General features: G+C 39.1%; 1 protein-coding gene and 1 pseudogene across 2 annotated transcripts in view; one reads left to right on the top strand and one right to left on the bottom strand.

Annotated features, from left to right (window-relative positions):
• The window catches only part of ERC2 (ELKS/RAB6-interacting/CAST family member 2), a 961,347-nt gene that overhangs the window by 647,368 nt on the left and 287,475 nt on the right, over window positions 1–26,504 (top strand). The gene's annotated exons all lie outside the window — the stretch shown is intronic.
• LOC114907383 lies at window positions 12,849–13,345 on the bottom strand (annotated as a pseudogene).

Raw genomic sequence — 26,504 nt, 5'->3', positions numbered from 1 at the left:
CTAGACTTACCTGTGTGTTTTAAAAGTTCCTAGAAAGAAAGAAACTAAATCATTACTGTGTCTACTGCAATCAACTCCATCATGGAGTTGGCCCAACATCTGTTCTCAAAATGAACCAATATTCCATGACTATGTTTATAGTTTGACACACCACTACAGTTCACAGTTGTTAACTTTATAGATAAATATTTATAAATTGAGCTCTGTGCAATTTCATTGTGAATTAAAAAATATTGGCAGTTAAAGTGATATAAATCAACAGGGGACCAAATACAAAATATTTTTGATCTTTGCTTGAAAAATAAAAGCAATGCTCTTGCAAAAAACATTACCAGAATCTCATAGTAAATATTCATCTGTTGAAAATACTTTTGATTTGAAGATTTTCATTGGAAACTGGGGTTTCCCTTATTAATTATAATGTTTTGAAAGTCTAGCATAAAGTTTTCTTAGCATTCTTCAGTAGCATTCTTCCCAGTAAACTCTTGTAATGTACATATATTTTCATCTTATTTATGTGTAAGTGGGGGATAGGAAGGTTGTGGGGGAAAAAATCACTTTATTTTCTCCACGTGATTAAAATTTTTTACAATAACAATTACTTAATTGTACCAAAATTACAATAGAAAGGCAATAAATTCAGCTTAGAATAGTAGGCAGTTAATTATCAACACTCGAGGCCTAGAGAGAAGAATATATTAGAAATTGCAGACTATTGTGTAGTTGGTTGCTGATCTTTCTTTGAAGCCAGACATGACCTTATCAGATTTGTTTAGTATGAGAAATATTTTTCTCTGGCTTCAGAACAATGGATTTCAGAGGTCAAGAATACCTACATTCCACATGAGCAAACTTTTCATCCTTTGAAATCATAATGATGAATAGTCAACAGCCAGCCACACTGTACATCCAGGAGGAGAAACCAGAACACTGAAGCTGGTATGGGCTCTTACAGGCTGTGAAGCAGGAGGCGTTTGTGAACATAAATTGTCGGTGGCTTTGTGAGACTTTGTAAGTAACAATGGGGTGATTTAATCTTCTTTGTAAAAGGTGTCTGACTTTTTGTTAATCCTTCAGAAAAAAATCACCCTGGACTCATTGATTTTCTCAGCTAATAACTTGGTTATTCCAAGTAGAGTATTTGAAAAGTTCTGAAGGTTTTTGTGTGTGTGTGTTTATACAGTGGGTAGTTCAACATATGATAGAAGTTTTTAATTCTTAATAAACTTTTTATAGGTCACCCGTGAAAACCTAATATCTCACCCTATTTGAAATAAGGCATTCTCTACCTTTTAGAAATCACTCAGCCATGATGCATTTTCTATGTCATGTGTCAGTTGATCAAAACTAAGATGGTTTTGTTAAACTATATTTTCTTGGTAAGCATACAATAGACATATGCTTATAAAAAATGATAGTTTTTCCTTCTTCTATTTCCCTGCCTGGTGGGGAGGGGGGTCTCCCTCATCCCAACTCTGTTCTCCTTCTCCCTGACACTTGAGATCACTATTCTAAATAATATCTTCAATTATTTATGACCTATTCATAGATAATGAATGAGCAAGCATAGTACCCTGGCACATAGTAAATACTTAATAAGTGTTTGTTGAAAAAAGGAATATTTAAGTGTGGTATAAGCAGTTAATATTATTTGGGATATTAAATTTGTATCTATAAATTTATAAATGAGTAAATTTAATTTTCTGTAAATTTTTGATATACATACTGTGATATCCAATACAAAATCTATTCATACGATCAGCTTGGGCTCTAAATATATTGGTTGTATGTTCATTTCCTCCTGATGTTTTTTTCCTACTTTTATGTTCTCTAGGGTAGTGGTTCTCAGAGTGTGGCCCCTGGGCCAGCAGGATCAGCATCACCCAGGATTTGTTAGGAATGCAAATTCTTGGGCTTCATCCCAGGCTTACTGAATCAGAAGCTCTGGGAGTGGGGTGCAATGATCTGTGTGGTAACAAGCTCTCTAAGTAGGGATGGCTTCATAGCCGTGTGATATGTGCAGTCACATGGGACTGGGGTTTTAAAAGAGCCTTGTGCTTGGTTTAATGGTTCTGCTGTCATCATCTTGGAATTCTTAGCAACAGGCCTACATTTTCATTTTGCTCTGAACCCTGCCATAATATACCCTGTCCTGATGCCAGGTGATACCCATGTAAACTCAGAGTTTGAGAACCTTCATCTTTGAGAAATATTCAGGTTCCCTCTGAGTATCTGATCAGTTGCTCATTTTATTATAAATTACAGCCTATCCAAATTTTTCTAAGCAAGTTGGTCCTCAGACAAGTTACTACTAAGTTGTGTTAACATTTCTCTTAACTTAGTAATCTGGGCTTTAGCAAACTTTTGGACATCTCCTGGCTTTCTATAGCAACTGCCCTATAGTGGCCAGAAGTAGAGAGTTCCTGACTTTTCATATCCATCTTGGACCTTCTTTTTCCTGGTTACCCAGAAAGTGTTCTTATAGCAACCTTTTCTGAGCCCATCTGGTACTGCCAAACGGTTAATCAGTTTTGTTTCCATAACAAATTATCCAGGTGTCTGGGTTTATGGGTGTTTAAAAAAAAATCTCTCCATGTAGGGGTTGTTCACAGACATTGTGTTATATAACATGGAATCACAGTGAGTAGGTCAATCAGGGCCTCAATAGAAACAGATATTTCAAATTAAGATAATTCAAGAAGCATTTATTTACAAAGGAATTAATTCCAAAGGTATGGTATAGGGGAACAATTAGGGCTTGTGCAGGAACCCCGGGCTATAGCGGCAGAGATGTCACCATTTCTAGGCCCAAAGAGACAAGGGAAGGAGAGGTTCCCAGAACCTGGAAAAAGAGAGTCACGTGGGGCTGCTTTGAGAGGGATAGTAACCTTCTGTCAAGGGACACAGCTAGTCTGAAGTGAACTCACAGGGAGGGAACCAGAGAAATAAACGTGCTGACTTCACTCTCCTCCCTGCAATCCAATTAGCTTAATTCTACTGGAAGCCCAAGGGCCGAGAGCACACTGATGTGACCTGAGTACATCAATCTGTGGGGAAGGAAGCAAGGAGAGAATGGAGATGGATCCAGAGGGACAAATGGAAAATATCTGGCATAGTTAATTCCACTCACCTCCTGGCATCTACTCTCAACCTTCTTTCATGTGAAAAGTTAGCATCCCCAACACAGAATGAAGTCACCTCAGCTCCTGTGTCATTGTGAGCCAATGTCAGTTATGTCATATTCCTATCCAAAACTTGAGCTACCACCAGTCTTGTAAGGTAGCAGAGGGTAAAAGGGAGAAAAGAAATGATTTAGTGAAACAAACATAACTGCTATAGTCCCCATCTCTATAGCTGGCCATGAAGCCTTGTTGGTAACCATGGTTTCCTTCTTCCATCACCTCTTGTACAATCCCCTTACCTTCTGCTGGCACTTCAGCTGGATAGGGTTCATGACTTCATAGGGTGATCCGTACCTTCTTTCCTGCAACATCTAAGTCCTTGATGGCCTGGACTTATTGGGTTACACTTTCATTTAAGGGTATCCCCGTGAATACTTGGGTTCTATATATCTCCTTCCTTTCACCCATTGCATAACAGAAATGGTGACACTCTTTCATTGGTTCAGTGGGATGAGAAGCTCAAAATGGCCATGGGACAATTTAAGCTTCTAATTGATCACACCATGATAGTGTTCTTTGGTGGAAGCAACCTTCTTTTAGTGAGTTATTAGGTGGTTAAATGCGAGAGAGCACTCCCACCTCCTCTTCTCAGTTTCCTGATCCATGTATCCTTACTATAGGGGAGATGGCACCATATATTGACCTGTGATTTAAGACATATACTGCATTCCTTTAGGACAGCAACCCAGCCTTTTTGGGTGTTGTCCCCCTGCTTTGGTACTAAATCAGCATTTCTAGGTTATGGGCCCATTAATGGTCAAGTGTGTCTCATGGTTGGAGGTGATGTTGTGCAGGCTATCATGTGATAGATAAGGCATTGTGTATGTCTAAGAATTGTGGTCCTGGAAGAAGTGCTGAACAAGAGAAGTTAAATCCATAAAGGGAAGATTGTATCCTGTTTAAGTCAAAGCACTGACCTCTTCAAAGTCAGAGAAGTCTAATGTCATCAGTATTTCCCTTGGTAGCTTGTTAGTCTACCCAGGGCTCAGTATTGTCCTTTGTTGTGGGCAGATTTGGTACTTGGCTTGGTTGTAGTTGGATAAGCCTTGGTGAGAAGACTGTGTGACTGAATTGTGCATGGCCTCCATCCCTGACTGTGTGGCCAGTGAATTCCCTCTTCTAAGCAACATAAAGATCATAAAACATGTTAACTCTGTTTATCACCTCGTACTTACATGTTCTTTTCCAGTAATTTAGTTATGCTTTTTTTGATTAACATTAGACATTGTTTTAAAAAATTATATCATATTTTTATATTATATTAAGATTAGACATTATTTTTTAAAAACAGGCAATTATAAACAAACCTTTTTATAAACAAAAATTTTTTATTTTTATATAAAAATATATACAAAAGTATTTTTTAAAATAATGTTCTTTGTTCATTTCTTCTTACATCTCAAACTTTCCTTCCTAGCTTATAATTCTTTTTTTTTTAACATCTTTATTGGAGTATAATTGTTTTACAATGGTGTGTTAGTTTCTGCTTTATAACAAAGTGAATCAGCTATATATATACATATATCACCATATCCCCTCCCTCTTACGTCTCTCTCCCACGCTACCTATCCCACCCCTCTAGGTGCTCACAAAGCACCAAGCTGATCTCCCTGTGCTATTTGGCTGCTTCCCACTAGTTATCTGTTTTACATTTGGTAGTGTATATATGTCCATGCCACTCTCTCACTTTGTCTCTAGGTCCATCCACCTCACTACAAATAACTCAATTTCGTTTCGTTTTATGGCTGAGTAATATTCCATTGTATATATGTGCCACATCTTCTTTATCCATTCATCTGTCTGTGGGCACTTAGGTTGCTTCCATGTCCTGTCTATTGTAAATAGTGCTGCAATGAACATTGTGGTACATGACTCTTTTTGAGTTATGGTTCTCAGGGTATATGCCCAGTAGTGGGATTGCTGGGTCATATGGTAGCTCTATTTTTAGTTTTTTAAGGAACCTCCATACTGTTCTCCATTGTGGCTGTATCAATTTACATCCCTACCAACAGTGCAAGAGGGTTCCCTTTTCTCCACACCCTCTCCAGCATTTATTGTTTCTAGACTTTTTGATGATGGCCATTCTGACCAGTGTGAGGTGATACCTCATTGTAGTTTTGATTTGCATTTCTCTAATAATTACTGATGTTGAGCATCTTTTCATGTGTTTGTTGGCAATCTGTATATCTTCTGTGAAGAAATGTCTATTTAGGTCTTCTGCCCATTTTTGGATTGGGTTGTTTGTTTTTTTAACATTGAGCTGCATGAGCTGTTTATATATTTTGGAGATTAATCCTTTGTCCATTGATTCATTTGCAAATATTTTCTCCCATTCTGAGGGTTGCCTTTTCATCTTGTTTGTAGTTTCCTTTGCTTTGCAAAAGCTTTTAAGTTTCATTAGGTCCCATTTTTTAATTTTTGTTTTTATTTCCATTTCTCTAGTAGGTGGGTCAAAAAGAATTTTGCTGTTATTTATGTCATAGAGTGTTCTGCCTATGCTTTGCTCTAAGAGTTTTATAGTGTCTGTTCTTACATTTAGGTCTTTAATCCATTTTGAGTTTATTTTTGTGCATGGTGTTAGGGAGTGTTTTCATTTCATTCTTTTACATGTAGCTGTCCAGTTTTCCCAGCACCACATACTGAAGAGGCTGTCTTTTCTCCATTGTATATTCTAGCCTCCTTTATCAAAAATAAGGTGACCATAGCTGCATGGGTTTATCTCTGGGCTTCCTATCCTTTCCCATTGATCTATATTTCTGTTTTTGTGCCAGTACCACACTGTCTGGATTACTGTGTAGTATAGTCTGAAGTCTGGGGGTCTTAATTCCTCCAGCTCTGTTTTTCTTTCTCAAGATTGCTTTGGGTATTCGGGGTCTTTTGTGTTTCCATACACCTTGTGAAATTTTTTGTTCTAGTTCTGTGGAAAATGCCATTGGTAGTTTGATAGGGATTGCATTGAATCTGTAGATTGCTTTGGGTAGTATAGTCATTTTCACAATATTGATTCTTCCAATCCAAGAACATGGTATATCTCTCTATCTGTTTGTATCATCTTTAATTTCTTACATCAGTGTCTTATAGTTTTCTGCATACAGGTCTTTCGCCTCCTTAGGCAGGTTTATTCCTAGGTATTTTATTCTTTTTGTTGCAGTGGTAAATGGGAGTGCTTCCTTAATTTCTCTTTCAGATTTTTCATCATTAGTGTATAGGAATGCCAGAGATTTCTGTGCATTAATTTTGTGTCCTGCTACTTTACCAAATTCATTGATTAGCTCTAGTAGTTTTCTGGTAGCATCTTTAGGATTCTCTATGTATAGTATCATGTCATCTGCAAACAGTGACAGCTTTACTTCTTCTTTTCCGATTTGGATTCCTTTTATTTCTTTTCCTTCTCTGATTGCTGTGGCTAAAACTTCCAAAGCTATGTTGAATAAGAGTGGTGAGAGTGGACAACCTTGTCTTGTTCCTGATCTTAGAGGAAATGGTTTCAGTTTTTCACCATTGAGAATGATGTTAGTTGTGGGTTTGTCATATATGGCCTTTATTATGTTGAGGGAAGTTCACTCTGTGCCTACTTTCTGGAGAGTTTTTATCATAAATGGATGTTGAATTTTGTCGAAAGCTTTTTCTGCATCTATTGAGATGATCATATGGTTTTTCTCCTTCAGTGTGTTAATATGGTGTATCACACTGATTGTTTAGCATATACTGAAGAATCCTTGCATTCCTGGGATAAACCCCACTTGATTATGGTGTTTGATCCTTTTAATGTGCTGTTGGGTTCTGTATGCTAGTATTTTTGTGACGATTTTTGCATCTATGTTCATCAGTGATATTGGCATGTAGTTTACTTTGTGACATCTTTGTCTGGTTTGGTTATCAGGGTGATGGTAGCCTCATAGAATGAGTTTGGGAGTGTTCCTCCTTCTGCCATATTTTGGAAGAGTTTGAGAAGAACAGGTGTTAGCTCTTCTCTAAATGTTTATTAGAATTCCCCTGTGAAGCCACCTGGTCCTGGGCTTTTGTTTGTTGGAAGAGTTTTAATCACAGTCTCAATTTCAATGCTTGTGATTGGTCTGTTTATGTTTTCTATTTCTTCCTGGTTCAGTCTTGGAAGATTGTGCTTTTCTAAGAATTTGTCCATTTCTTCCAGATTGTGCATTTTATTGGCATAGAGTTGCTTGTAGTAATCGCTCATGATCCTTTGTATTTCTGCAGTGTCAGTTGTTACTTCTCCTTTTTCATTTCCAATTCTAATGATTTGAGTCTTCTCCCTTTTTTTCTTGATGAGTCTGACTAATGGTTTATCAGTTTTGTTTATCTTCTCCAAGAACCAGCTTTTAGTTTTATTGATCTTTGCTATTGTTTCCTTCATTTCTTTTTCATTTATTTCTGATCTGATCTTTATGATTTCTTTCCTTCTGCTAGCTTTGGTTTTTTTTGTTGTTTTTCTTTCTCTAATTGCTTTAGGTGTAAGTTTAGGTTGTTTATTTGAGATGTTTCTTTTTTCTTAAGGTAAGATTGTATTGCTATAAACTTCCCTCTTAGAAGTGCTTTTTCTGCATCCCATAGGTTTTGGGTCATCGTGTTTTCATTTTCATTTCTTTCTAGGTATTTTTTGATTTCCTATTTGATTTCTTCAGTGATCTCTTGGTTATTTAGTAGTGTATTGTTTAGCCTCCATGTGTTTGTATTTTTTACATATTTTTTCCTGTAATTGATATCTAGTTTCATAGCGTTATGGTTGGAAAATATACTTGATATGATTTCAGTTTTCTTAAATTTACCAAGGCTTGATTTGTGACCCAAGATATGATCTATCCTGGAGAATGTTCTATGAGCACTTGAGAAGAAAGTGTATTCTGTTGTTTTTGGATGGAATGTCCTATAAGTATCAGTTAAGTCCATCTTGTTTAATGTATCATTTAAAGCTTGTGTTTCCTTATTTATTTTCATTTTGGGTGATATGTCCATTTTTGAAAGTGGGTTGTGAAAGTCCCCTACTATGGTTGTATTACTGTCAATTTCCCCTTTTATGGCTGTTAGCATTTGCCTTATATATTGAGGTACTCCTATGTTGGGTTCATAAATATTTATAATTGTTATGTCTTCTTCTTCGATTGATCCCTTGATCATTATGTAGTGTCCTTCTTTTTTTTTTTTTTTTTTTTCCCCACAGAGAAAAACACATTCATTTTATTTTGCAGTGTTTGCAGTATACTCACTTCGCATGTCTTTCCCCTCAGGGTTAGCTGGAGCCTCATAAAGTTTGGTAACTCTGAGTCAGCTCCAAAGACCGTATATTCCCCATCCACATCACACATCCCACATCTTACTTCTGGAAGGATGAAGTGGTCCTAATGTTTTATACAGTTGAAAACAAAACCCAAGTCAGCATTCTGACAACATAACTCTTTACTGATCCATATGACATTTGCCATTTTACCCTTTCCCCTCACTGTGTCTTTAAGAAAATAAACTTTCCCAAAAATCCAATGACTATTTTCCAGCGCACCCTGATGTCTGCTGCCATAGGCCCATGTCCCTCTGCTTCGTAACACTCAGCACAGTGAAGACTTGTAATTAGTGATTTACTGAATTACTCTGCCTTTCCCAGCAGAGTGTGAGCTCCACAAGCAAGGGCCGATTCCTCTTTTACTACCTGTATCCTCAGCACCAGGCATATAATGGTTGCCCAATAAATTACGTTGAGTTAAAGAAAACAAAAGCTAACCTTTAAAAAAATACCTATCATATGATAGCAGTTGGGGTGATGGTTACCTTTGGGGAAGACAGGTGGGTAGTGACTGGCAGGGGGCATGAAGGAGACTCAGGGTTGCAGTCACATTCTATTTCTTCACCTGTTTACCTGGGCACGTTCACCACTTGGTCATTTATTGAGCTAAACTTATGATCAGTGTACTTCCTGCACTGAAAGAGAACCTAGAGACCCTCTGATGCAGTGATTTTCTAGCCACACATCACTGGGGCATTCACTACAAGTGCAAACCCCCTGGTCTCCCACACCAGATCCTGACTCACTACGTCTTAGAGTAGGGCCCAGGGATTTGGATCTTTTAACAAGTCCTTCAAGTGATTCTGAAGAAGGTGGTCTACAGAGAACACTGAGCCTCTTATCTTCTAGATGAATGAAATGGAGGCCAGGGAGGGAGGAGACCTGCCCAGAGTGTTCTTCTGGTTAATGAGTATGCCAGGACTAGAATGAAGTTCGCCTTTGACCACTCCAGTGTTATTTCCATGATTCCATGCTAGAATAGCTTAGGACCCAGAATGAATCTGCCCTAAACCTCAGTGCCTTATTCCACTGAGCCCTTTGCCTTTTTACCCACACATTAGGTTAATTGTGGAGGCCCAGAAACATACCTGTACATTCATTAGGGATGCAGAACCAGGTACTTAAACTTAGAGTTTAAATCGTAGCTCCAATATTTACAAACTGTGTGACCCTGAGATAGTTATTTGTAAAATATAGCAGGGAGCATGTCAAGTAATGTGGTCCCAGTAAATAGTATCTATAATTAATGCCATCTTAAAACATGGTGCTAAAGATACATTCTTCATTCGACTAGAGGGATATTCTCAAAGTGCAGTCCCCTACAATAGGATCACTAGGAAGTGCTTATTTAAAATAGATTTCTAGTGAATCAGAATCTCTGGGGTAAAACCCAGAAGTCTGCATTAATAAGCAAGCACCCCAAGTTCTTCCTCTACATATAAACTTTTGAGAAACACTGGACTAGGGCCATGGACGGAGTGCCTCTTGTCAATGAAAACACGTGTATCAACGAAAACCAGGTAGCGCTGAACACACTAACAATTTTCTGCTAACAAGAGGGAAGTGAGTGCCACCTACTGCCTTATTTTTATTTATTTATTTATTTATTATCATTATTTGATTTATTTTCAGGTGTGTTGGGTCTTCATTGCTGTGCGTGGGCTTTCTCTAGTTGCAGTGAGCGGGGGCTACTCTCCGTTACAGTGTGCGGGCTTCTCATTCCAGTGGCTTCTCTTGTAGCAGAGCACAGGCTCCAGGCACACGGGCTTCTGTAGTTGTAGCACACAGGCTCAGTAGTTGTGGCTCATGGAATCTGGAGCACAGGCTTTGTAGTTGTGGCGCATGGGCTTAGTTGCTCCATGGCCTGTGGGATCTTCCTGGACCAGGACTCAAACCCATGTCGCCTGCATTATCAGGCGGATTTTTAACCACTGCGCCACCAGGGAAGTCCTGTGCATTAATTTTGTATCCTGCAACCTTACCGAAGCCATTGATTAGTTCTCGTAGTTTTCTGGTGGCATCTTTAGGATTTTCTATGTATAGTATCATGTCACTGGCAAACGGTGACAGTTTTACTTCTTCTTTACCAATTTGTATTTGTTTTATTTCTTTTTCTTCTCTGATTGCTGTGGCTAGGACTACTAATACCATGTTGAATAATAGTGGCAAGAGTGGACATCCTTGTCTTGTTCCTGATCTTAGAGGAAATGCTTTCAGTTTTTCACCATTGAGAATGATATTTGCTGTGCGTTTGTTGTATATAGTTTTTATTATGTTGAGGTAGGTTCCCTCTATGCACACCTTCTGGAGACTTTTATCATAAATGGGTGTTGAATTGTGTCCAAAGCTTCTTCTGTATCTATTGAGACGATCATATGGTTTTTATTCTTTAATTTGTTCATATGGTGTATCACACTGATTGTTTTGCATTTACTGAAGAATCCCTGGGATAAATCCCACTTGATCATGGTGTATGATCCTTTTAATGTGTTGTTGGGTTCTGTTTGCTAGTATTTTGTTGAGGATTTTTGCGTCTATGTTCATCAGTGATATTGGTCTATAATTTTCTTTTTTGTGATATCTTTGTCTGGTTTGGGTATCAGGGTGATGGTGGCCTTGTAGAACAAGTTTGGGAGTGTTCTTCCCTCTGTAATTTTTTGGAAGAGTTTGACAAGGATAGGTGTTAACCCTTCTCTAAATGTTTGATAGAGTTCGCCTGTGAAGCCATCTGGTCCTGGACTTTTGTTTGTTGGAAGATTTTTAATTGCAGTTTCAATTTCATTACCTGTGATTGGTCTGTTTATATTTTCTAATTCTTCCTGGTTCAATCTTGGAAGGTTGTAGTTTTCCAAAAATTTGTCCATTTCTTCCAGGTTGTTCATTTTATTGGCATAGAGATGTAGTAGTCTCTTAGGATGCTTTGTATTTCTGCAGTGTCTGTTGTAACTTCTTCTTTTTCATTTCTAATTCTATTGATTTGCATCCTCTCCCTTTTTTTTCTTGATGAATCTGGCTAAAGGTTTGTCGATTTTGTTTATCTTCTCAATGAACCAGCTTTTAGTTTTATTGATCTTTGGTATTGCTTTCTTTGTTTCTATTTCATTTATTTCTGCTCTGATCTTTGTGATTTCTTTCCTTCTACTAACTTTGGGTTTTCTTTGTTCTTCTTTTTCTAGTTGCTTTAGGTGTAAGGTTACATGGTTTATTTGAGATTTTTCTTGTTTCTTGAGGTGAGCTTGAATTGCTATGAACTTCCCTCTTAGAACTGCTTTTGCTGCGTCCCATAGGTTTTGGATTATTGTGTTTTTGTTGTCATTTGTCTCTAGGTATTTTTTTGATTTCCTCTTTGGTTTCTTCAGTGATCACTTGGTTATTTAGCAGCACACTGTTTAGCCTCCATGTATTTGTGTTTTTTACTGTTTTTGTCTTGTAAGTCATTTCTAATCTCATGGTGTTGTGGTCGGAAAAGATGCTTGATATGATTTCAGTTTTCTTAAATTTTCCAAGGCTTGATTTGTGACCCAAGATGTGGTCTATTCTGGAGAACGTTCCATGTGCACTTGAGAAGAAAGTGTATTTTTCCACTTTCAGGTGGAATGTCCTAAACATGTCAATTATTTTAGAGTGCAAGGCTGAGACTGGTTCAATTCCTCTCTCCGTAATTGAATTCACTCTGAAAAATGAATCAATCCTAAACTAGACAGCCAAGCAATAGTAAACATTATTGGTAAGAGACATAAAAATAGTCATTATTTAAGCAAAATAAAACATTCTAAGTTAAATGGTTTTTGGAGTTTTAGATTAATATATCTAATAAACTCCTGTAGTTTCAAGTTACTACTAAAACAGTAAAGGAAAATATAATCTGTCGTCCACTGGCCTATGCCAACAGTGAAAGGAAAAACTGAACTACAGAATGCCCTAAAATACTACACTGAAACAATGTGCGGGGATGCTCCCCTCTACCACCCCCTCCCCCAGTTCCAGGAGAGAAATCAAGTGAAATAATAAGGACAAGCTTTTTTATCCTATAACTTTCTACTCAAGTCCAGTATCAAAACTACCACCTGCAGGGCACAAGCTAGAAAGCTAACATTGCCTTCAAACAGCACTCAAAAAAGCCTTCTGAATTATATAGTGTGTCACTACGTTTAAAGCTGACTTCTCCTTCCTAGTTGCCAATACAAAAAATATACCCAGAGGCTCAAGAGAGATGGGCAGAGCTTTATAAATATTCATGTAAAACTAGCAGTTGTACTTCATATTTCAGTAATTCAATGACAAATCATAAAAAGCGTCTGTCTTTAATTTTTGTTGGTTTTAGGAAATAAATGGTAAAATATGTACACTGTGGAGTCTTAATACCCCCATCATAGAGTGTGAATGATGGTCCGGTTGCGAAGCTCCTGGATGTACTCTTTGGCATGGGCGACTGCTGTCTTTGGCGCCTCAGGTGGAGGTGGAGGACCTTCCACCAACTTCACAAAATAATGGCAAAAAACCTTCTCCGTAATTCCAAAGCAACCTCTGCCGTGGTGCTGGATGCATTTCAGGTACTGGCCTCGCCCTGAGGTGGACTCAGCTATATATAAATTGGATCTGAATTCCACACTGTGTGTGGTCTCTCACTGACATATCTTGTACTTCTAAGAGAACCTCTTTAATTATCTGGGCCCCTTTTTTGTCACTGAATTCCAGCTGAGCCAGAGCCTGGTCAGTGGACATTCCTCGTATCAGTTTTGCCAAATACCACATCTTGTCTTCGCTGTACTTTGTCTTCGAGAATGGTAGACTTCCCCAAGGCCAGCTTCCCCCTCAGATTCTACATCCATAATGCACCCAGATGATCCATTATTACTGCCGCCATCCTTCTCCCTCTCTCTTCGGAAGCCTCCAAGTGTAGTGTCTTTCTTTGTCTCTTGTAATAGTCTTTATTTTAAGTCTATTTTGTCTGATGTGAGAATTGCTACTCCAGATTTCTTTTCTTTTCCATTGCATGGAATATGTTTTTCCATCCCCTCACTTTCAGTCTGTATGCATCCCTAGGTCTGAAGTGTGTCTCTTGTAGAGAGCATATATACAGGTCTTGTTTTTGTATCCATTCAGCCAGTCTTTGTCTTTTGGTTGGAGTATTTAATCCATTTACATTTAAGGTAGTTATTGATATGTATGTTCCTATTACCATTTTCTTGATTGTTTTTTTAATAAAGAAATTAGATATTTTTATTTTTTTAATTTATTTAGTTTTTTGGCCACGCCACACAGCTTGCAGGATCTTAGTCCCCTGATCAGGTATCTAACCTGTGCCCCCTGAAGTGGAAGCATGAAGCCCTAACCACTGTACCACCAGAGAATTCCCTAGATATTTTTTTTAACATCTTTATTGGAGTATAACTGCTTTACAATGGTGTGTTAGTTTCTGCTTTATAACAAAGTGAATCAGTTATACATATACATATGTTCCCATATCTCTTCCCTCTTGTGTCTCCCTCCCTCCCACCCTCCCTATCTCACCATTCTAGGTGGTCACAAACCACCGAGCTGATCTCCCTGTGCTATGCAGCTGCTTCCCACTAGCTATCTATTTTACGTTTGGTAGTGTTATATGTCCATGCCACTCTCTCACTTTGTCACAGCTTACCCTTCCCCCTCCCCACATCCTCAAGTCCATTCTCTAGTAGGTCTGTGTCTTTATTCCTGTCTTACCCCTAGGTTCTTCATGACCTTTTTTTTTTTCTTAGATTCCATATATACGTGTTAACATACAGTATTTGTTTTTCTCTTTCTGACTTACTTCACTCTGTATGACAGACCCTGGGTCCATCCACCTCACTACAAATAACTCAATTTCATTTCTTTTTGTGGCTGAGTAATATTCCATTGTATATATGTGCCACAACTTCTTTATCCTTTCATCTGTTGATGGACACTTAGTTTGCTTCCATGTCTTGGCTGTTGTAAATAGAGCTGCAATGAACATTTTGGTACATGACTCTTTTTCAATTATGGTTTTCTCAGGGTATATGCCCAGTAGTGGGATTGCTGGGCCATATGGTAATTCTATTTTTAGTTTTTTAAGGAACCTCCATACTGTTCTCCATAGTGGCTGTATCAATTTGCATTCCCACCAACAGTGCAAGAGTGTTCCCTTTTCTCCACACCCTCTCCAGCATTTACTGTTTCTAGATTTTTTGATGTTGGCCATTCTGACCAGTGTGAAGTGATATCTCATTGCAGTTTCCGTTGTTTTTGGTGTCTGCCCCCAGTGGGTAAGGTTAGTTCAGTGGGTTGTGTAGGCTTCCTGGTGGAGGGGACTGGTGCCTGTGTTCTGATAGATGAGGCTGGATCTTGTCTTTCTGGTGGGTAGGACTGTGTCCAGTGGTGTGTTTTGGGGTGTCTGTGACCTTATTATGATTTTAGGCAGCCTCTCTGGTAATGGGTGGAGTTGTGTTCCTGTCTTGCTAGTTGTTTGGCATAGGATGTCCAGCACTGTAGTTTGCTGGTTGTTGAGTGGAACTGGATCTTAGTGTTGAGATGGAGATCTCTGAGAGAGCTTTCGCCATTTGATATCACATGGAGCCAGGAGGTCTCTGATGGACCAGTGTCCTGAACTTGGCACTCCCACGTCAGAGACACAGGCCTGACACCCAATCAGAGCACCAAGTCCCTGTCAGGCACACAGCTCAGAAAAAAAGGGATAAAAAAGAAAGAAAGAAACATAAAATAAAATAAAGTTATTAAAATAAAAAATTATTTAAAATAAAAAAATGAAAGTAATTAGAAAAAGAAAGAAGAGAGCAACCAAACCAAAAAACAAATCCACCAATGATAGCAAGTGCTAAAAACTATACTAAGAAGAAAAAAAAAACGGACAGACAGAACCCTGAGACAAGTGGTAAAAACAAAGCTATACAGACAAAACCCACAAAGAAGCATACACATACACACTCACAAAAAGAGAAAAAGGAAAAAAAAAAAAAAAAAATATATATATATATATATATATAAAAAGGAAAAAAAATGGAAAAGAACCACCAAATCAGTAAACAAATCTCCCAATGATAATAAACTCTAAATACTAAACTAAGATAAACATAAAACCAGAAACAAACTAGATGCAGAAAGCTAGACCCCAGTCTACAGTTGCTCCCAGTATCCACCGCCTCAATTTTGGGATGATTCCTTGTCTATTCAGGTATTCCAGAGATGCAGCGTACATCAAGTTGATTGTGGAGATTTAATCCTCTGCTCCTGAGGGTGCTGGGAGAGTTTTCCCTTTCTCTTCTTTGTTCGCACAGCTCCCGGGGTTCAGCTTTGGATTTGGCCCCGCCTCTGCGTGTAGGTCACCGGAGGGCATCCGTTCTTCGCTCAGACAGTACGGGGTTAAAGGAGCAGCTGATTCGGGGGCTCTGGCTCACTCAGGCCGGGGTGAGGGAGGGGTACGGAATGCGGGGTGAGCCTGCGGCGGCAGAGGGCAGCGTGATGTTACAACAGCCTGAGGCACACCGTCTGTTCTCGCGGGGAAGTTGTCCCTGGATCATGGGACCCTGGCAGTGGCGGGCTGCACAGGCTTCTGGGTGGGGTGGTGTGGATAGTGACCTGTGCTTGCACACAGGTTTCTTGGTGGCTGCAGCAGCAGCCTTAGCGTTTCATGCCCATCTCTGGTGTCCACGCTGATAGCCGCAGCTCGCGCCCATCTCTAGAGCTCTTTTAGGCGGTGCTCTGAATCCCCTCCCCTTACGCACTCCGAAACAATGGTCTCTTGCCTCTTAGGCAGTTGCAGACTTTTTCCTGGACTCCCTCCCGGCTAGCTGTGGCGCACTGGCCCCCTTCAGGCTGTGTTCACGCAGCCAACCCCAGTCCTCTCCCTGGGATCTGACCTTTGAAGCTGGAGCCTCAGCTCCCAGCCCCCACTGTCCCCGGTGGATGAGCAGACAAGCCTCTCAGGCTGGTGAGTGCTGGTCGGCACCAATCCTCTGTGCAGGAATCTCTCCACTTTGCCCTCTGCACCCCTGTTGCTGCGCTCTTCTCCATGGCTCTGAAGCTTCCCCACCACCACCCCCCGTCTCCACCAGTGAAGGGGCTTCCTAGTGTGTGGAAACTTTTCCTCCTTCACAGCTCCCTCCCAGAGGTGCAGGTCCCATCCCTATTCTTCTGTCTCTCTTTTTCCTTTTTTCTTTTGCCCTACCCAGTTACGTGGGTAGTTTCTTGCCTTTTGGGAAGTCTGAGGTCTTCTGCCAGCGTTCAGTAGGTGTTCTGTAGGAGTTGTTCCACATGTAGATGGATTTCTGATGTATTTGTGGGGAGGAAGGCGATCTCCACATCTTACTCCTCCGCCATCTTGAAGGTCCCCCCCTTGGCTTATAATTCTTTATACTTTTAGAAGTTCTTTTGGTGTAGATCTGTTGGTGATAAACTCTTCAATTTTTGTTTCTCTGAAAATGTTTTTATTTCACCCTCATTCTTGAATCAACTGGTTTCAGGTAGCAAGTTGTTTTCTCTCAACCATATATTGTTTCACTAACTTCAAGGTTCTGCTGTTGCTCTGGAAACGTGTGCTATCTGGCTAATTATAAGTGACTAGCTTTCCTCTATGATTGTTTTTACTCTTGCTACAATGTACGGATGTAAATTTTATTTTATTTATTCTGCTTCCTATATGTATGAATTCATATCTTTCACCCATTCTGTATAGTTCTCAGCTGTTCTCTCTTCACATATCACCTACCATTTGTGTCTCTCTTTATGGGACTCTAATTACATGTGTGTCTGTCCTCCATATTGCTTAACATCCCAGACTCACTTTCCCTCTTCTAGTCTCTCTGAGCTGTATTCTGGGTTATTTCTCTATTTATTCCTTCCAGTTCACCCATTCTCTCTTCAGTACTCTCTAATCTGTGACTAAACCCATTCATTGAGGTTTTTTTGTTTTTGTTGTTTCTCAGCATATCATTGTTTTTTTAATTTAATTTAATTTATTTTTTATACAGCAGGTTCTTATTAGCTATCTATTTTATACATATTAGTGTATATATGTCAATCCCAATCTCCCAATTCATCCCACCCCTCCCATACCCTGCTTTCCCCTCTTGGTGGCCATACGTTTATTCTCTACATCTGTGGTATTTCTGCCTTGCAAACTAGTTCATCATTGAGTTTTTTAGATTAACAATTATATTTTTTTGTCCTCCAAAGTCCAGAGTTTAGTTTGGATTTTCCAAACCTTCCTAGTCTCTTTTTGCATGCTTTTTTTATTTAATTCTTTTATTTATTTAAGCATTTTATAAACAGCCATTTTATAGTCTATAGTTAATAATTACAATATCTGAAGCCATTATGTATGTATATGTAAATTCACACTTATTCTCAGGTAATTCTACTGTCTTTCCCTCGTTGATGATTAGTTTCCTTTTATGCTTGGTAATCTTTGTGGATTTATAAATGGCAAATATTAGTGGGAGCCATAAGTGACTAAAATAGAGATTCTTTTCCCCAGAGAAAATTTGTTTTGGCCTCTTCTGGGAGCAAGGGCTGCTACTAATCTAGGACCACTTAGTTCTTTTAATAATCCTGGTTTAATCAGGGCTTTCAGGTTAAGCCCCTCCAACTTGCCTCTGGATTAGTCTCTCAGTTGTACAAGTGACCTTGCTATTTGCTCTCAGAGCAACCCCTGCTATTTATGTGGGCTTTCAGCACACTATTCTGGTTTCAGCTCAGTTTTGGAGTTTTGTTTGTTTATTTTAGTCCTTTAGAGGTTTTCCTTACTTCCCATGAGCCCAACAATGCAATAAAAATTATGTTTTGAAAGGACCCTTCATAGCATCATAGTCAGCCATGATGCTGGAAGCAGAAGTTTCTTATTTCATATGCCCAATGTGCACACACTATCAATAGAAATAATTTCTAAAAAATCTTTAAATATTTTGTCTGTCAATCTTAATTTTACAATATTGCTGCATTGTAGGTTTTCCAGGATTTTCAGTTTAACCCATCTCCCTAAGATTTTCAAGTGAAATCCCATTACTGATTACCAAGGATAAGCAAGATGGTTTACCATTTTTTCTTTTTTTTTTTACTTAAAATTTACATTTATTCACATCTTGATATTCAGAGGAGACTTTATTTGAGTTGCTGTATTTTATGTGGAATCCAAGAAAAAGTAGGTTTGGGCCTGAATTACAGAGAAAATTACCTCCCCCTCCCCCCACTTTTTTGTAGCAATTAAGTGCTGCTTCTGAAGATCATATTACTTTAAAAAAATAGGCTTTTCTTTTTAGAGCAGTTTTAGATTTACAGCGAAATTGAGTGAAAAGTACAGAAAATTTCCGTATACTCCCTGCCCTCACACATGCATAGCTTCCTCCATTATCAATACCTCCCACCAGAGTTGTACATTTGCTACAGCTGATGAACTTACATTGACACATCATGATCACACAGAGTCCATAGTTTACCTTAGGGTCCATTCTTGGTGTTGTACACACTTTGGGCTTGGACAAATTTATAATGACATATATCTACCATTAGAGTATCATACTGAGTAGTTGCACTGTCCTAAAATTCTCTGTGCTCAGCCTATTCATTCCTAGCTCTTCCTCACCCTTGGCAACCACTGATCTTTTCACTGTCTTCATAATTTTTCCTTTTCTAGAATGTCATATAGTGGAATCATACAGTCTGGGCTTACTTTGTTGTTGTTGTTATATTTAAACATTTATTGAGGATTACTCTGTCTCAGAGTTGGCAACCTTTTTCTTAAAGGACCAGATAGTAAATATTTTAGACTTTCAGGTCTGTTGCAGCTACTCAGTTCTGCTGTTGTAGTGTGAAAGCAGCCATAGAAATACATAAACAAATGAATGTGGCTGTGTTCCATTGGAACTTTGATTACAGAAATAGGCAGTGGGCCCATGAGCTGTAGTTTACTGACACCTGATCTATTGTAAACTCTGGATCATGGGGGGTTTTTTTGGTTTTTTTTTTGTTTGTTTTTTTTGCATATTGAATCTTCACTGATATTCACCAACTTTGTTTCGAAGGTTCTGCCTTCTTACAAGTCCACCAAAGACACAGTGGTCTACTTTCTTTCTCAGAAAAGCCAGGCTTTGCGTGCTTAGGCTTTTACACATGCAGTTCCCCTTCCTGGAATGCCCTTCCACATGCCCTGTGTCTGCTTCCTCCATTATAGCTTCAGATCATAACCTTAATGCCTCCTGCTCAAGAGGATTTCCTTGATTTCCCTCTATAAAGCCATTTCCCTCCACTTCTCATTGATACTTGCCAAAGAATTCTGTCATTTTGTTTTAGAGCACTGACGGAAATTTGTAACTATGTATTTTCTCTGAGGGCAGGATCCATGTATATTCTGACTGTGTATCTAGAGCCCAGCACAGTTCCTGGCAAATAGTAGGTATTCTGGGTAATTGTTTGCCAAATGAATGAAGCAATCCTGTGAGGCAGGTACTGTTACTAGTATCTACCTTTTACAGATGAAGAGACTTAGGTTCCACCAAAGTAAGTAACTTACCCAAAGTCATGTAGCTAGTAAGTGTCAGACCCCAGATTCAATCTGAGGTGGGTCTGTCTGATTCCAGGCCCTGTGCTGATCTCCAGTCCCTCTGTGGCCTCTTGGTTTCTTGTTATGTGCAGAGTTGAAGAACAAAGTTGCCCAGATACTCTTGGAGACCTGTCAAGGGAGTAAGAGGTGGGGGGTGGAGAGGTGGGCTTACAGAAGCCTGGTGTTAGTATCAAATGAACTGACTCAAGTTAAATAGGAAAAGGATCAGTTACTTAATTGCAAACAATCTCACTGTTAAGGTACAGCTTTATGATTCAGGGGTCAAAACAGTTTTCTGCCAGCAGGATCCCAGTGTTCTTATGGTGGTGAAAGGGAAAGTAAGTAGGAAGGTTCCATTCTCAGTGGAGATCCAGGGCAAAGCAAAGTGCCCCAGCTTATCCAGGAGGTCTGGCAACCATTAAAGAGAAATGACTTCCTAAATTCTAACTGACAGGAGGACTGAATGCATTGTACCATCCAGGAGGCAGAGCCCCCATGCTCAGGGAAATGAATATGGTTTAAAAACTCATGGGATCTTTCCGGTCTGTCCCAAGCTTGGGAATTCAATGTGGAACACTTTTTTAAAACAACAATTTGAAAGAAAGTTAATGTACTTTTCTTGGGATTTTGTAAAGCTGTATTTTGCTTATTAGTCAGTGGAAAAACTTATATGACTAAAATATGTTTAAATGTAAGCTGGCTAATAGAACAGACTCAGGGCAGGAAAATAGACCATTTGAAACAAATCAACCATTAATTTCATATGTATTGCTTAAGAAAAAAGAAAACATTGAAGCAAAGTGAAAATGACATGATGGTCCATTTCAAACATTTGGTATACGTAACATAAATGAATTCTGTGCAGTGATTCTGTGAGTTCAGCCAAACCATGAGAGCCAGCTTTAAGGACTTCATTGATAACCGTGGGTTTAACACAGTTTTGCAGAATTATGTGTTAATTCTCTGAAAGGCATCAACTGTAAATAAGAATATATTACTTTGTCAAAGAAATAATCCATAAACAGAATAAAACTTGTCTGGGTGTGATACTGACTAGCACTTAACTTATGTAGAAGTGGTTGTTCCCAGAGAGAAATACAAGATACTTAGGCTCACACACATGTGTGCGAAAACTATCTGTACTAAAAAAAAAGCATATTTTTACATCTTCCTGGATCTTTTACTTTTATGCAGTAAACATAATTCATCATTTTCCAAATAGGAATTGAAGTTGCAATAAAGCCCATGTCTTCAAGTGTGTGCATACACACACACACACACACACACACACACACACTATGACTAATAAAAAATAAAAATTGAAAATGAAAGCCTTGAAAACCTGGAGGAAGTAACTCTGCTAACCACAAAGTCCATTCTGATTACTATGATTGGTCATCAAGTTTGGCCCTGAACTCCCTGGCAGGCAGGGCAAAAAGGGAAATGGGATAAATTGTACCATTTTTGTTATTAGAAAGGAGGAAATGGACCAGCTCCTGGAGATAGAGATTTTCCTGGCACCAGATATTAAAAACAGTTTCTTGTGTGTGATTTTCTATAGGAATATTGAACCACATAATGGATAATGCCCTCAACAGCCCTTTCCAGCAAATGCAGATGTGGTTTTCATAGAGCTGTCTCCTGCAACAACCCCCAGTAAAAGCTGGTACCATAACATGAGAGTACTGTTTTTTATTTCCATATTGTAAAAGGTACATGGTTTTGCTTTCAGTACATATTTCAAAGGTATAGAGAGACATTCTAATTTGTTTGCCTATGTTGCAGAGATCTGGAATTATTCCTATACCTAGGCATTTCCCCATGGATTTTTGCTTGGGCATATCACGTATTAAAAGATTTCCAGTCACCACCATCTTCTAAATGTTTTGAAAGTTCTGAGCTAGCACTCAAGTTCTTCTGTTAGTCTGCCTTTCTCTTTATTCATTAATGATGTAGTAAGGTTTTCAGTAATTTGGCTAAGTGCAGACAGAGGCCCTAAATTATATGGTTATTCACAGGAAGAATAGTGTTAGCCCTTTCATCACATTCAGTGTAAATTATTTCTGCTTTATCTAGGCTTTTCTACTTGTTTTTCATTTTAATGTTTTGTTAACAATATTATTTTGTTATCATTATATTTATATAATCAATATGTCAAACTAACGTGACTTGTATAACAAGCAAAACACAGTTTTTTGGTCTCCTACTACCCCTTTACACAATTAAACCGTGAAGGAAACCTTCTTCACGGCAGGCCCAGTATCTTTTCTGCTCACTCTTAGGCAAAAACAGTCCTATAGACACTCTAAAGACACAGGTATTCTGTAATTGGACTATTCACCTGGGTTTTTGATTAGCAAACAATCAACTGAAATGTACTCAAATGAAGATGTTAAAGATTGGTTAAATCCATTAGCTTAGAAAGGCTAATCGGGTAGTTCTCACCTTTTTGTGTTCACAGCATTCTTTTAAATTCTATTATTATGTGGACATATCCATTTACTGCCCAAGGCTCAGACTTGTAGCACTACCAAGCATGGTTTGCCCATGTGCCAGTAAGACATGAACTTTGCTGATGATGACTTGACACTTGCCTTTCCTCTCTCATTTCTTAATTGCCAAAAATGACAATGCACTCTACCTGGTATCCCACAACCCATTCAGCTTTCTAGCCTCTGGAAGACTTGGTGGTCCTTAGCAGTACAGAGCCTCATTTGTGGCCAGTGGAGAGCTGCCAAGGACTTGGTTTTGCCTTGTCAGCTTTGGGGAGAATCATATACACTCATTTGTTAGTTCATCCTATATTTTGGGAAATGATAAATGTGAGAAATTGTCTAAGATTCCAATTTGCATGAAGATGTTGAATTTTATTCAGGTTTCCATTATTGTTGTTATTGGGCATTGTATATTCACGGGTGCACTTCATTGCTGCATCCGGTGGACAACAAATGGAAATCAAAGGAAGTTTCTTCAGCAAATGTTTATTGGATGCCTACTGTGAACTGAGCACAGGGGCGGGTGATGGAGTGTGGGGAAAGAGGTTGGTCAGCTCTCTTCATTTTAGGAGCACAATAGCCTAAAGAAGACGTAAACATTTGTCCACAATAAAACTATCTATTAAAAAGATAGTGGATAGCTTAGTACACAGCAACTTTTCAATGTCTAGCTTCAAGAACTAAACAACACCCTCTCCACCCTCTGCCTTCTTGCCTGCTCCCCTTATTAGAAGAGATGGGATTTTCTTTTTTGATTGTCCAGAGTTTTGCTGAGTTAGCAAAGGCAGTGCAATTTGCCCAGTCTTAACCTCAAAGACTGCAAGGGGAGTCAGTGAAATATTGCCCAAGCCCAGCCTTGGGTTAGCCATGAATTATGCATTGTGTATTTAGACTATTCTACTGTTATAGTCTGTTTATCTGTTGACTTCCACCAAGATTTAGGGTTTTGTTGTACTTAATAACTTGCTTTATTTTGTTTGACATGTATTTTATGTCCTCCATGTGCATGGATACATAAGATACACAGTCGTGGGTGAGGGTCTGAAGAGAAAGCCCAGCCCTGGAAGCACTAACTTTGAGAACTCTGTGGGAATAATTTTCACATACTTTTTACCCTTACGGAGTGCTAATCAATATGATGAAGAATCCGAGTTCTCCCTGTGAACTACTCCTCGCTTTGCCTCTCTCCAGAAAACAAAACAGTTATTTTTGGGTCCTTAAATTTAAAAGATGTCAAAAAATGTTCAATTTATTCCATATTGATGTTCGGTATTGACCACAACTAAGAATTTCACTGTTTTAGGCCATATTCTAATTGTTGATTCTTACTCTTTTATTAAGTCCTATGTTCAAAATTGTGGTCTGGTTGGGTAATATAGGGTTTGGCATGTCTCACAAAATAAAAACAGCAGTGTGAAGGCACAGATGACACTTGATTTTAGCTCAATCTGGAAAAAAAATCTCAGACATTTCTCCATTTGTGTTTAGGAATTTTGAAGCTGTTAAAGGAGAAAAACAAAGTAAGAACCATACTGAGAGTGTTTGTACTTGATATGGTGCATTACAAGTCTGAGAGAGAGGAATATAGGCATATCTTTTTATGTCTATTTATATTTAGCAATTATTCCTAGACTTTTCAAAGCCTATTTTACTTCCTTGATCATATTTCCTTAATAAATACGATCTTTATTAAAACAGAGATTTCAACGTCTAAAAGACTCTCCAAATGGAATTAAGTGTTTACCCAGCCCCCAGTTTCATCAACTTCCTCTTCCCACCACAAGCGTTTATGGTATCTAGGATAAAATCTCTTTTCCCCTACTTAGTCACAAAGAATTACATAAATGCCTAAAATAAGGACAATTTACATATGTGTAACTCTCCCCAGTTTTAAGAAGCTCTCTTTGAGTCCCCTAAAGACTCCTGTTGGACAGAAGAGGAGCAGAGTCAGTAGTCGTACCCCTTCCCCCACCATGCCCCCATGCCCAAGGTCCCACTCATCAGAAGTGGAGGATTTCATTTTTTTAATTGAACCCAGGTCTTTTGACTCCAGAGTCTGTGCTCTTTGCTAGGCTCGACCTTTCCTTTAAATAGAAAACCAACAATGAAATAGGTGTTCATTGAGTGTTGTATCCCATTTAGTCAAAAAACATTGATCTGCTCTGTGCCAGGAATGTGGCAGGCACTGCGGATGCCCACTGACAAACGAGAGACCTCAGTCCTTAGCTTTGCTGAGCTCACAGTCTGGCTGGGAGATGGGCCAGTGTCTCAGGTTGGGTTTCCCCAGAAACAGGCCTTCAGGCAAGGATTTAGGAACAAGTAACTTATCCGGAGGAGGAGAAAGTTGAGATAGTCACTCTCCATCTTTATTCCACCCTTAGCTGAGGGACGCTTCCAGGAGCATGAGCGTTTGGTATACTGGCCTATACGTGCAGGGCAGGCTGAGAAGAAGCCTTCAGGTGGTGTTGCAGGTTTCCACAGTAGGACTCTGTTGGCAAATTCTGTGGTTGTGAATGCTGAGGGGGTGAGAGTGAGGCACTGACCAGAACGTCTGCCACAGGGAACCGGACAGCAATTTGTGATTACTGTGCTGTGGGAGGCTGCAGGGGCACCGTAAGGCCGTCAAGGAAACCTTTCCAGAGAAACCAGCAGTTCCCTGAGACCTGTAAGATAAGCAGAATGAGGCCGGCAAACGCTGGGGTGGAAAGTGTTCCAGGTGAAGGGAGCTATAAGAAGTTCCATATGGCTAGAGAATGGTGAGAGATGGGCAGGGCAAGGTAAACAGAAGTTGATCCCAAGAGCCCTGAAAGCCACAATAGAGAATTTGGATTTTATCCAGTGGGCAATAGAGAATCATGGAAGGCTTTTCAATGGAGGCATGTCGTGATTAAGTTTGCATTTGGGGGAGATCCTTCAGGCTTCATTTCAGAGAACGGAGGGAAGAAGTCACAGTAGGAGACTAGGAGCCCAGTTCAGAGTATTTTGTGGTAAAATCCAAGCTTGTGAGGCTAAGTCATTGCCTTAAATCTGGGCAATAGAAGAGCCTTTCTTCAGGCTGATGAGTCCCAACAGTGTCAACGCTGGCTGCCAAATCAAATATTGATGCCAAAAGGTCTCTTGGCCTTGTCAAGGGATATGGATGATGGCTCTGGAACTTCTCTTGCCTTTTTGCATCACCAGTAACCTCATGACCCTCTATGTTTGATCATTTGCTTAAATAGGAAAGGTTTTATTTCCTTTTTCAAAAATGTGGCTAAATTTTTTTTAACTCTATCCAGTTTATTATCCCGAGATTACAACCCCGTACCTTTCTTTTCCAGTGTTCCTTGTGAGTTCTTCTCAGACTAATTGTTTGAAAAAATGATAGCAATTTTACCTGACATAACCCTGCACAATGCCTTTTTCTTTCTTCTTGCACATAAATTATTTTCTTTCATTTATACTGAATGTTTTTTCTTTAAACTAAGTTGTATATTAGGCTTATCGTCAGTGTCCCTATAATTTCTCTATGCATCAGTGTTGTCTTTTTGGCTTAGAAACTCCTAAGGGGCCTCAGGTCTAACCTGTATAAATCTTACGGAATAGTAGTAAGTACACAATGTACTGCTCAAGTAAGTTTGGTGCTGTTGACACTTTGTTTTCAGCTTCTCTGACCATAAGGCTCCTGTGGATTTAGAAAGAGCATAGCACCCATGGCCCCAAGATGCAGTTAACAAAAACTCTCTTAGGCAGTTCAGGTGGGTTCTTCTGTTTTTCTACTTCTGTTTGCAGGACAATCATGGTGGGTCATAAGTTACAGGACAAAATTGGGGACATCTAGTATAAACCACAAATATTACACCTAAGGCTAGTGTTATATTCTAGAGCAATGACAATGAACTATTGTAACCTCCACGACAAAGATAAATCTTACCAACCTGTTGAGTGAAAGAAGCCAGGCACAAAGGAGAAAAGAACATATGATCCCATAAAGT

This window comes from Monodon monoceros, unplaced genomic scaffold (genome assembly GCF_005190385.1).
Source record: "Monodon monoceros isolate NGI ecotype Baffin Bay Population unplaced genomic scaffold, NGI_Narwhal_1 Super_Scaffold_3, whole genome shotgun sequence".
NCBI classification, from domain to species: domain Eukaryota; kingdom Metazoa; phylum Chordata; class Mammalia; order Artiodactyla; family Monodontidae; genus Monodon; species Monodon monoceros.
The sequence above is the reverse complement of the archived record's forward strand: the minus strand, read 5'-3'. Positions and strand labels throughout refer to the sequence as shown.